Below are 14,087 nucleotides of genomic sequence, written 5' to 3'. Positions count from 1 at the left end.
AAAAGAAAAGAAAAGAAAGGTCCTCAGCTCATCTCTCCCCGTCCACTTCCGGGTTTCTTCAGCTAACAAGCAAAAAAAAAAAAAAAAAAAAAAAAAAAGGTCCTCAGCTCATCTCTACCCGTCCACTTCCGGGTTTCTTCAGCTGACAAGCAAAAGAAAAAAAAAAGGTCCTCAGCTCATTCTCTCCCCTCCCATTGTAGTGCCTCTTACGTACTTCCGGGTTTAAAAAAGTGTGGGGCCCAAAGTGATGACACCTTATGTATTCCTTTGTATGGTGCACAAAAAGTGTGGGGGCCCGAGCCCCCACGGCCCCCACGGCTGCACCGCCCCTGATCTATGAATATCTCTATACACAATAATGTTATATGAATGGGTACATGAGTATTGTGATATGACATTAAATAAAACTGTCAAATAGTAAAAGAATAAGCTCACTTTTTGGACAGTAGGTTTCAACTGAAGATGCCGATCCATTGTCATTTTCGCCAATACACGTAAAATTCGTACATCTGTCTGGTCGAGGCGACAGGGTGACTGAGTTGGAGGTCGACACGTTTTGACGATTTCTCTTGATGACGTACCGGTTGATGGGCGGGAACGGTCGAGTATGGGAGGCTATATCACAGGATATAGTCAAATTAACGTGACCTCCCACCTCACTGAAATTTCCCGACTCTTGGAACTCAACCTGTAGAGCATCAGTTGCCGGAGGCGCTGTACAAAGATTCAGAAACATCAAAGCTGAACAACAGAGCTGAAAAGGTATTTGACATAAAGTCAAAGAATCCAAGCTGCTGAATGACGCATATTGTGTTTCTGGTTTTACCACTATCTAAGTTATGACCTTCTAACTATGGTGATGTGAAATGGAAGGTTTTCATAATCTAACAATATGGCTATAGAGCTGTGAGTTAGCTCAATTTTTAATCATTATCCTCTCTACTAAGAGACAAAACGCTCTGCCCCTCGGATAGGACATAAAATGGAGTTCCTTGTGTGAGAGAGTCACAACTCATGCACATAAATGATCCCACTTCATTCATTCATCGCAAAGAGCAGAGTGTACAAGCCAGTGAAGTGGTCCCGCCTCACATCCAACTCGACCCCATGGAAGACCAGCTATTGCAGTTGAATATGGGCTACCCAGCCATCTTTTTATGATGGAAAATGGAACAACACAAACAAATAAAACTGTATTCAAGACGCGGATTAGCAAAGAACCTTAAATCATGTTATCATACCTCTAGGACAGTAGATTGATGTAATCGATGTCTGTCCAAGGTCGTTCCTTCCTTCACACGACAGTTCGATACACCAACGAGGCCGTGGAGAAAGGTGAGTGGTAGGAGAAGATGACTGGGAGAGTGTGACGCCATCAGCTTTGATGACGTATGAATTGATAGCAGGATGCGGCTGGTTCTGTGGGATCACGTGACATTCAATATCCAAGGAGGATCCCTGATCACGTGTCTTGATAGTTATCACGTCATCTGCCGGGCCATCTGCGAATTGTTTGAAATTAGAAACTGTCGTTAATTTCATTTGTTTTAATTGTGGCTACACGAATGCAATAAACAAATGAAAATAATAAACACTGAAATATTCAATAATTACTTTATTTCAATACGTCCCTCTAGACATGCTAGAGAGGCGTTGATATGGAGGATATATGTTTTAAGTGATCTTTTTTGCTTTGAGACAATATTGATAATGATAGAGAGAAAAATGATGTGTTGCTGTTGCTTATATACGTTGTAATAAGACCAGAGACCCGTTGCATAAAAGTTTCTATTATAGTAACTTTGCCATCCATTGGTAACTACCATGGCAACAATACTCAACAGCCAATCAAAATCAAGAATTTCATGGAAGTTACCATTGGATGGCAAAGTTACCATGATAGTAACTTTTATGCAACGGGCCCTTGAACATTCAACTGAACGGCGTGACCCAATTGGCGGCACTGTGGTATCTAAGCTTTTTCACTCTTATACAGAGGTACCGAGTTCGAGTTAATGCTAAATGCTTATTCTTGAGCCAGGAGTAAAATGGTCATCTGCAAATAATAATGACAACACTTTCTGGAAGGACAGCGTTAAACACTAAAGTGGCAAACCTGAGTTTACAATTTCATTTTAAGCAGTGCTAGATAGAGACAACACTTGAATGAATGAAGTTAACTGCTCGTAATATAGAAAGCAAAATTTCATTAGTCAAATGTCCACGTCAATTGCAAACATTATTTTATACAACTGCAGTTCTAAAAATCATCTTTCTTTTCGGAAGTAATGTTTAAACATTCACCAATGATTAAAATCTATTCATGCATGTTCATACTGCTTTGCAGACATGACAGAACTGCAGTTTGCCGGGATTTAAACAAGTCTGCAACAATCGGATAAACCTGCACATCCCTATTGAATGCCGTGTTAATAACCCACTAAATGAAATCTGGCAGTGGTGCAATGCTGTTCCTTAATATAAGGTAAAATTGAGTCCACTCTCGATTGTGAGGTGACAAAACTACATTTGGGTTGATAACCATGTAAACGATGTTTTTTATCAGGTAAGATATGATAGATGATTAGCTATCGGACAAACGTATTTTCGTTGTAGGCCTTAAATGTGTAAAAAAAAATACTTTACAAAAACAGAAACGCAAGTGCATGTCTCGTTCTCTCAGAAAGGGGTGAAGGTGATGTTTGCTGATCCATGACACACAATTAAAAATTCCAAACATACTGTGTTTATTTTGTACTCATTTTCCTTTTTCATGGACATTGGATAAAGCAGGTCATATACCGGTGTCGGCGGTCAAAATCGACACAAATGCAATAAATTATCTTTAAACATTGGTTCAATGCAATAGATTATCTTTAAACATTGATACAACTAATTTTATATATTTTAAAAATGTTCATCCTTCTGATAACTGAATGTAATTTACATGTTGATGGGTTACCCCTTGTAGAAAACAAGTCTACTAAATTCCTTGGTGTAACTATTGATGCCAATCTTACCTGGAATGAACATGTAAACAATATAAGTAGTATTATATTGAGAAATAGGTATATTGCTCAAACTGAAAGATCTTTAGCTAGAAAAATATATTTTTTTATCTTAAATAATGCACTGATTTTACAATACATCACATACTGCAAATTGGTATGGGCATATTCCAACAAGACAAAAATTCAATCAGTTCACCTTCTCCAAAAAAAGAGCACTCCGCATTTGCACCAACTCACATTGTCTTGCAAACTCTGAACCATTATTCTCTAAATTGAAAACCCTGAAAATAAACGATATTCATACACTATAATGCGCAATATTAATTTACAAAATGATACACATCCAACACCCTCCCTTCCTCGTTCCACAACCTATTCGCTGTAAACTCCAGTGTCCATACACGCTCACCCAACTCGATATTCCAAAGATTATCATACCTTCACAATCCCAAGCCAATGGTAGCTCTCAAATCATTGTGACACCATGGACCAGACATTTGGAATAATCTCCCTGAGCAAATAAAGGCTACCACTTTTTAAATCATATTCTTTTAAGGCACTTATGAAAAAAACAATCTTTTATCGAAATATAATAATGTATATGAGGGATAAGAAATTTTGGACGTTTTACGTTAACTCATAAACAGCTTATACCGGTATATTAGGAGTTTAGCAACTTGCTGCATGAGTTGTTTTTATCGTATTTACGATTATATTAAAATCAATATTGTAAGTAGAAATAAGTAACAGACATGGACATGACAAATAAAAACACTTAATTATGTATTATATGCCCAAACGTTAAATTAACAAAATTGTATTTCATGGCATGCACAGTACAGCGCAGCACAGCACAGTACAGCACTCACCCCAGCACAGTATTATAGTAAAGAATGGCTATTGAAAACAAATAAACGATAACTCTTTTGATATTTCCCTCTATTCTTTTTGACCTCACAAGTTACTGCGATATTTTATGTCAAAATGCTGCTTATGATCGCGGTCTCCTGCTTTTCTGTTATTACAATGTGTAAAAATGCTCAATTCTAAAATCAATTCATTCAAATCCCCCTCTTTTATTTTCTTTGTGAAATTCGTTTATTGTAACGATATGACATATTCTGAATGAATAATCAATCATCATTTACATAATTTACAACTGTTAATTCCACGATTTCCTTCTGAGCATGTTTTTTTTTTTTGTGTGTGTGTGTGGGATATTATGCTATGCCTCTCATCCTATACATCGAATACTGTCTTGTTCATAGTGTATGTACATATGTACTTTGAATTAATTTGTAAGACAGTATATGCGTCGTGTAATATCAATTTCTAAATGCTTGTATTATTTTGTTATGTGTGATTTTGAAAAAGGCAGAAATAAACCAAACAAAACAGAACAAACAAAACAGTGACATCGCCCAAGAAAAATATATTGTTATTATGTTGAAGTTTTACATCAACACCATCATAATTCCCTTCTCTCTCTAGATATCTATACTACAAATATTCAAAGACGTTGCTACTAGACCCTAAACAAAATTTACCAAATGCTGAAAGAAAAAAAAAATCTTGCAAGATGACTTCTCAAATGAACATAATTACCCTCTGCCAAAATGTAATAAGTCCCCAGGCATTCTGTTTCTTTTTTTTTTCTATTTTCAAAAGTGAAGAATGCAAACTGAATGTAGGCGCGTTCATAATCTGTCGATGCCCATCCTCCAAAATTAAATGTAAAGAAACGTGTGTGTTTTTTTCGTGTTTCACAATAGCACCAAATGTACAGCTCTTCATAAAATCAAAAAAAAATAATGATAACTCTCGAAAAATAACTAAGTATGTGAATAAGACACATTCTTCTTTTTTTTTCACAAATAGGGGCGACGACGCTCTGTAAAAAAAAAAAAAATGTGATACAGCCTTGACTACGTATCTACAGGGTGTCGGATCAGAATAAACAACATATTTAGACAAATAAGTAAGGAAATACATGAATCAATGAAAAAAATGTCTTTTGAGGTCCGGCGACTAGCATTTATTTTTTTAGTAGTTTCGTCTTCGAAAAAAAAAAATCCGATGCGAATTTGTGTATCTCGTTCGCTGACTAGCGTTGAATGGTGTACTCAATAATCGTTTTGTAAAGGATATAGGTCCGGCAACTATACTTCAAAGAAAAAAAAAAGGATCAAGGCAGAAAAAACACTAAATTATGTTTTCATCACATGCCTTGACAATTTCGTTATAGCATGACCTTTGTGCTTTGTTTTATTGTTGTTGTCTTCCTGACAGTTCTACGTTGGAGGCTATAGGATTATTAATATTCATCCCTTACTTCTGTTTTGTAGCGCGCCAATAAAGGATGAAATGTCAATGCTGGTAATTATCTCTCCACACTTGCACTGATCACAGCTATAATGTCCTTGTTTACGAGACACAACAAAGAATTCTCAGAATGCATTTATTTTTTTCAACCACCCGAACTATGACAGATTTGGCGCACGAATATTCTCAAGTTATCAATTTCTTCTTCTTTTTTTGTATGCCAAAGATCTTTAAGTCCAGAGGCACATTATATATCACGTATACACACAGAAATCACACACACGCACACACACACAACTCTTTCTCTCTCTCTATCTCTCTCTCTCACACACACACACACACAGCACAAAAATACATTCAGCTATAATGCTAGTACGCAATAACATTGAATACATACGTCTAACGTTTAGCGTGGCTGATCGTTGAGAACCGGAAATGATGCACTGCAGCGTCTTTCCATGATTTTCAGCGGAAGGAGTGAAGGTCAACACACTTTCGATGTTGTAATACGTCTTGTAGTGATAGCAGCGATCCGTGCAGTAAGAGGGATAACAACATTACGTAGTCCAAGTGCATACTCTCTCCTCCTGCTTTCCACTCCATGTCATCTCATGTTGATTCACTGTCCGTGTCTTTGCAAGGGTTTTACACTCAGAAAGTACTTCCTTGGTAAAGAATGTTTTACTTATGTTCACAAATGATTACATGGCTATGGTAGAACACGATGTGGAGAGGATATCTAGGTAGGCAGAAACATATGGCTATTTCGAAGCAATAGATTGCGTTACCAGAGTTTATTTGCTGTCAATTCTTAAGTGGGTGTTTATAGTAATAATTTGATATGATTTTTCTATGTTCAACTGTCATCTCACTTTTATCATTTTGCCAATAATTAGGATCAATATTTCTTTTAATTCTCTACAGACAGCAATTGGTGATGTACGTTTCGGCTACAAGAAAAATCCACAATATATGAATTTTTCGTCAAACCTTCTGTACGCACCATGGTGAGACATTAAACATGGTTCCTTGTGTACAAGCTAAAGGACAGAAAAGTGTGACGCTTTCTTGAAGAAAATGTTGCCTTTTCTTATACAGATGTATAGCTTGAATGCTCCAAATAGATTTTGGGACATATTTCAATATGTCTTCTTTGAAATGCCTGTATTTGCAGGTAAACGGGTGTAAGTGAGAACTTTTGACGGCTACGCTATACTACAACTACTACAGCTTAAAGTCACCGATGAAGAGCTTAACGTTTGTGCCCCAGAAACGACTCAACTCGTGTGACAAGCGTGTCACATCATGTGGCATTCTTCATGCGGCTACTGTTTTGAAGATATGAGCCGTTAATGCTGGATAACAAGATATAGATAATGAGTTAATTTAGATTTCACTAATTTACAGTGGTTCCAGTGCTTCTTAAGTCCCAATTGCTGACACCAATATACAATTGGCTTGCATTTTCATATTTTTTAGATGATTTTCTTCATATGATTTTTTAATATCTTTGAAATATTACCCCTCGTGTTTAGACTACATAATTATCTTCAATTACAAGACTAGGAATCCTTCTTTAACCATCAAGGTCATAATAAGAAAGACAAAAGATATAAAGGCCAAAAAACATTGATGATCAAAGCTTCTCCTTTTTATGTTTCCAGCTTTTCAATGCGGACACTTGAACCTATGAAAACTATGCAGCCAAGTGGGAAGAAAAATGTGGCTGTCTCACAACATATATTTATCTATAGGGCTCTAAAAGATAATGTTACAGCAAAGTTAAATTCAGAGGATTTTATTCTTTTGGTCTTGTTCTAGACAGGCTGATTTTGTATTCGTTTTGATGAACCTCTGGGATTTTGGCGAACTCGCTAGACAGTACTTAGAGTGGTGTACATCAGGCATGCTGATTTCTTCCATTGAAGCCTCAAAGCATCAATTGCTACTTCTGTGGAAAATCTCAGTTTTCCGAAAATCCAACAGAGAAATCAATATACTTTCTACACGTTTTAGTTCCTTCAGTCCCTGGGGCTCGTATGGCTGGCTTGACATATTCAAGAATATCTGATTCCGAGAAATTTTCACGTTTTTTACATCAAATCAATTAAGGCCGTCAAATGTTACTTCCGTCGTCTTCGACAAAGAAAATTACATTCAGATTAGCATAATGTCAATATCCTGAACTTTTTATAGTCATTACTATTAGGATGATGCATTTGACATGGATGCGTAACAAATGACATTCTGTGTATTACAATTGTGAGTCTAAGGATGCTCATTTCCGGTTGGAGCGATTTGGCAGAAAAATCGAGCCTAGTGGCAACGACAAACTGTGTTTCTTGTTCAAAGGGTGCATGTAAGCAATTCAAAAATATTTCAGTCGGAGTATTCACTGTAGCCTTGTCATTGTTGTAGTATTGGCAACGGATTTTCTTCTCCGTTTTTGGTAATTCCGTCTTTCCTAGGCAAGTAGAGAGGCCGATTCGTTGCATAGCAGTTTCTGCTCTAACGTGTTTTTACAAATTACACCTACATGAACACTGAAACAGCGTGCTCTGCTTTTTAAAAATGTTCGCTCATACCTTCTGAAGTGACAAAAAGTGTCTCAAGATATCAGAGTCTTTATTCCATGAAGACTTTCCGCGCTGTCTTCCTCTCAGATGCAATTAGGGGGAGTTTTCTGTCCCTGATGAGTTTTACCGTACAAAGGTTACTTCCGTCTCTGATGTCAATGTGCAGACACCCGCATGCTGCACGGTTAAAGTAGTTTTATATCATCCCTCAGAATTCTTGTCTGGCTATTGCACTAACTCATCACACCCACCAAGACTATACAAACACACACAAACTTACACACACACACACACACACACACACACACACACACAGAAAAAAAGAAAAAAAACACCCAAACATACACAAAGCACAGATCCTTCCTAACTTAATGTACAATAAGTTTCATACTAAAACAAAAAGCAAACAATACCATTAGAAAAGAAGAAACAAAACTGGAAAAGAGATCAAAACCAAATACATTGAATATAAAAAGTTCTTTAATGTTCTCTCTTAACTTTAATGAATTAATGCGTGATTGAAGGTGTTACCTATATTTAGTCAGTTTTAGGTACAGTGAACATCTAAGAAAATGAACAAAATATTCTTCGCGAACATGAAAATATTCTCATGTAGTCTTATCAAAATTTTGTACACTTCATCGCCTATCACGAAGCAACGGTGATATCACGACACCGTCAAAGCGTCCTGAGATGTCAATAAAAAATGCCAAATTGTCAACGATCTTACTTTTATGCGTTATGGCAGATCAAAAGGGCAGAAATGTTCCCGTTTAGGGAGACATTCTACCAAAAATTTACCTGGTAACACGCCACCTGCAGCAAATGAGGTGTACGTATTACGCAAGATAAATACATCCTTGTCTCACTTTTCGCAATGAGGTCGCATTTCATAACGAACCAAACTTTTTTCCGGTCAGCCTATATAGTATGTATCTGTGGGTCGACTAGATCGTACGCTCCCCTGATAACCCCATCCTTTGTCTTGTCGAGCCTGATTGCTATTTGTGACCACGCCCTCAGTAATCTGGACGCCGTCCAAGAACCAGCTCGCTGTCTGTGACTCAAGCACTCCACTCTCAGTACACCGCGCAGTGACTTGGCGGTTAGCCGTCAGGGTACTCGGTACGGTAAAAGTCACGGCGGCTGTAGAATGAAATTAAAACAAGGCCATTCAATTTGTAAAGACAGTGAAGAATATTAATGATTTATAATGACCGTATTTACCTCAAGGAAAGCATCTATTGGTGTAGGTAGTATTGTTAATCTGTTAAAATATGTTAACATCAAAGCTACTTTCTTTAACGAGACTTCTTTGCGGCGAAGAGCCCCCAAAATACCCAATACAACAACTTAAAATGTATTAATCGGTTTATCCATTCCCGTTCTTTATTTCAAGATGGAAAAAAAATTCACGAAAATAATTGCTTTATCCTTTGTTTGTGTACAGTATTATGTATATATCCTGCTTTAAAAATCTCTAAAATATCTTTATAAACAATTTAGACAAGAAAATGCTTCCAAATGAAAACTTTGTTAAATAGTCATGTACTGTAGTTGTATATCGATACGAAAATTGTTTGAAGCGTTAGAATGATGTATAATCCCATGAGGACTTATAATAAGAAGACATGCAAGGGAGATTATTTTACCACAAGAATGCACCAAGAAGAGTAGGATTCCACCCGTGAGTGTAACGTGTGCCATGTTGGTCCTCCAAGAGTCCAAATTTGCCATCTGCAAGAAAATTGAAAATAAAAATGTTAGAATGAATATATTTTACTCGTTACAATGCGATATGAACGTTGTTGATGGATATCCTACCTAGCTGTGTCGGAATACAAACCATTATGGAGAAAATAATTTATCATTCTCATGTCAAGATCTTAAAGGTCAACAATACCAGGTCTTCATTGCTATTATTGCAAACAAACCCTCCCATAAGAGGCAATATCAAATTCAATATCAAATACAAAATCAAATTCAAAATCAAATATACGTGGGTCGAAGTTCGTGTACTTCTTGAAGTGTTCCTACCATAATCACGAGTGAAGTCAGAACACGTGTAGTCTGCGATGTCTTCTTGTTAAGGCCGTAAGTTTGTGAGTCATTTATATCGTGACAAGATTCTCGTCGGGAGACTGATCGTGCGGAATCACGGGGCAGTGCTGCTGATCTAACAAAAGTATCACTCCGCCTTAAATAGATGCCAACAGTGAAGTGTCTTGTCGATTTCTAAATAATAATAACAGACCGGTTTACGAATATATATACCGTTATTTTTTGTGCAGCCTGTGTGACAATCAAACAAATTGTACGAGGTTGTCCATCTTAGAAAGGTCTCCGAGCATGAAATTAGGAACAGGTTTAGCATACAATGTCCCATAATAAAGTACCTTTATAGGTGTTGGGGGGTCTATATAGGATGTAAATATATCGGTAGACCGAGCTAACGTTATTCAGGTGGTCCATCTGCAGACTTTGCCAAAATATTTTGAAATGTGTATACATGATTATATGGTGACAAGGGAATAACGGTAGGGTTTTTCTACTCCGATTGGATAGTTTTTCATTGCGTCATATTCATTCTATATCCATTAGATGAAGACCGTCAATGTCAAACCCACCAAAAAAAAAAGCAAATGTTGACTTTTCAATATAGGGTTGGCATTATGCATGTGCGTTGAAAATTCCGCCGATTTCAAAGGTTTAGGTAATTTTCTGACTAAGCTACCTTTAAGTTCTTTTTTATTTCAACTTTGTTTTTTTTAAAGGTTTCAACAGGCGATTTCTTGTGTTGTTGTTTTTTTATAAATCTGTGATTGAAGTTGGTCTCCTCAACTTTTTTCAATGAAGTATGTAAAAGTGCGCGCGAAAACCACAAGAAATTAAGATAAATAAACAGCGGTGGCTTTGATTACATTTCAATAATGTCATTTCAGATAGTCAAGAATACAATGTTATTGATGTGTGCACCAAGTTTACACTCTTTAAAAACATCCTGGTCAGAACTGACCCGCAAAGGGTCCGTTGGGGTCACAACCCGTTCCGGTTCAGAAATGACAAGGAATGGGGTCAGATATGACCCCATTAAGAGTCATGAATTGGGTCAGGGTGACCCAATTCCGGGTCTTCATGACCAAATTCCAAGTCATTTTTTACCCGGAACGGGGTGTGACCCCAACGGACCCGGTTCCCGGTCAGTTCCGACCCAGATTTTTTTAGAATGTAAGGTTAAACTGATAATCCATTGGCTGCCATAGTTGTATAAACCCCCAAAACAACAAAATGTAAAAACAAAGAAAGGAAGTCAGTGCAGTACGATGAATTCTTAACTACAAAGCCCCTTTAAAAAATCAAAATGCTTGGTTTACTACCATCTATATATTGATGGGCTACTAATATCACTTCAAAGGTCAAAATACCCTCTTTCAAGATTTGATATTGAAAAGAAAGGAAATATAATTTGGCTAAATTTCGTTGATTTTGTTAACTCGGAGTAATTCCATTACAAACAGATTAAAAAATCAAAGGCAACAAAAAGTAAGCTTATAAGTTCATCTTTCCGTACTTTTTGGGGGGAACTTGGATAAATAATTATATTCCATTGAGCAATATGTTTTAATTTGCAAGTAACATTTGCTCTGCAAAATTACAGGTTTTGTTTTGAATTAATTCAAAATCTCCACGGAAATACGTATAGGCAATTGTTATCTAACATGACTCATCTTATGCTTTAAAAATCCTTTTAGTTAAGCTGGTTGGATTAGAAATGAATAATTCATATTCCATCATATGAATTTGTAGGTATTACTGTCCATAGTACTAAATCGCTACTAATGGGGCTTTAGATTAAGAAAATAAAGAGATCAAAAACAAGCAAAAGCAAAAAAAAAAAAATCCTAAGAAAAACAAAAAGGCAACCCACATAAAAACGATAAAACATGTTTTTTGTAAAACATGCTTTTGTACAGGCCTCCGCGGACCAGGGGATTACGACTGGTAACAAGATACTATGGTGTAATAGAATATTGTCTAAATGATAACAGTCATTGGATAAACACATACAAAGTTTGTGTGACAGGATATGAGTCAAGACTTAACACTTTGTCACAGAGTCAAATATTGACAACTAACATTTAAGATAGTAAAATTTATGTATTGCTACAAAAGTATTCAGTTCAGTTCAGTTCAGTTCAGTTTTCATTTCTGCATTTCAAAATCAATACAAATCAACAAATCAACAAAATACTTACATAGTCATTTACACAGCTAATATTCGTAACGTTTGGATCTTACATACATTTTCTTTTTTTCAAGAACGAATATCATATATGAAAGGAAGCAATAGGAAATGATAAAAATGAAATGCAGGGGACCGTCATCATAAGCTAAGCTTGACGAGGAAGATGGCCCCAGGTAAAGAGATACATAAAGAAAATCTTGCCACTCACTGGGTGGGGGGTAATTGTGCGAAGGGCACAATAAATAGATACATAAAGAAAATCTTGCCACTCACTTAGTGGGAAGTAATTGTGCGAAGGACGTGCGGTGCAGTGCGGTGTGCATTGTGTTGGGATGAATCTTGGTTTATACGTTGAGTGTTATTTTGTGTATCAGTGTGATGAGGTGAATGTTACTTCAATTATGGCCGTGAACTCATTGTTTAGGGTGTTTGTTGACCAGGTGGTATGAATATTTATGTGTCAGAAGTATACTGGATTATGAGGGTGTTTTTTAGTTCTCGTTTGAAAATGTTCAACGACGTACATTGTTTTAAATTAGGGGGTAAAGAATTCCAAATATCTGGTCCATTATGTTTTAATGATTTTTGAGCTAAAATGATTCTGGGGTTTTCGAGATGGTAATCGGACGACTGACGTGTTGGATATGAATGAACGGTGGAATTTGGAGTGAAGAAGCCATCAAAAAATTTTGGAAGGCAATTAAATGTATATTAATACATAAAAACAGCAGTTTGAAAGGTGTGAAGATCCTCAATTTTCAATGTTTTTAGTTGACGAAATAGGGGATTGGGGATAAGTAACGGGAATTGGTAATCAAACGTACAACACGTTTTTGGAGGGTAAGAATTGGATTAATTTTAGTTGAGCCACAGTTTCCCGAAACGATATTGCAGTATGTGATATGTGGTAAGATCAATGCATTATATAGAATAGTCAGGGAATTTTGAGAAATGAAGTTTTTCAGTCGATATAAAATTCCTACAGTTCTTGAGATAGACGTGTGGATATTATGAATGTGATCGTTCCAAGTTAAACTCGAGTCAGTTGTGATTCCTGAAAATTTAGTAGATCTTTCTTCAGTTAAGAATAATCCATCAATATTAATATCATAACTGCTGTTAATGTTCTGTGAAGCAGTAGGTTTGAAAAGTATAAAATTTGTTTAGAGACATTAAGGGATAATTCCTTACATATAAACCATTGGGAGACTTTGTCTATTTCCGTCTCCAGAGTATTAAACAGTGTTTCGAGGTTCTCATGGGAGTAAAAAATATTAGTATCATCCGCAAAAAATATAAATTCGACAATTAAGAGTTACTGGCTCAAAATGTGTTGCTCTTACATTGCTACAGACTCTTTAAGAATTGGAAAGTAAGCTTTTAAAATAAATGGGGATGATAATGTACCATAACAATTTACAAAAACAAACTAAGCATCTTGATTAAATGCTCATTTCCACAATATATTACAAATAATTGACACGCAAAAGTTTTCTACCAGTTCCTCCTTTGCCATAATGATTTTCAAGGCCTTGATATGAAGGAAATAGTTTGATGATAACTCTCTCTCCCTCTCTCTCACTCTCTCTCTCTCTCTTCATAATGTACACACGATATATAAATATATATATATATATATATATATCATATTTATATTTTATATAATATCTATATACTTTAACTATACATAATGAAGACAATTGCACACCTACTTTCTCCTATCGCGTCTTTGTATTATACAAAGCCACATAAACACTTATATTTTTACCACGTTTGCACAATAATGTACTCCTAAATAAACATCGGATGGCTTGATTACCATATTGACAGTAATACTGTGTCTCCATTCATTGTTTTAACACTGCTGGAGAGAACACAGTGTCTCACAGTGTGAAAGACAATAGGAAACACAGTGTGAAAAAATTGTGAACA

Source organism: Diadema antillarum, unplaced genomic scaffold, assembly GCF_040938485.1.
Source record: "Diadema antillarum isolate AM-2024a unplaced genomic scaffold, OU_Dant_1.0 seq00000048_RagTag, whole genome shotgun sequence".
Lineage (NCBI taxonomy): Eukaryota > Metazoa > Echinodermata > Echinoidea > Diadematoida > Diadematidae > Diadema > Diadema antillarum.
Note: the sequence above shows the minus strand (reverse complement) of the source record.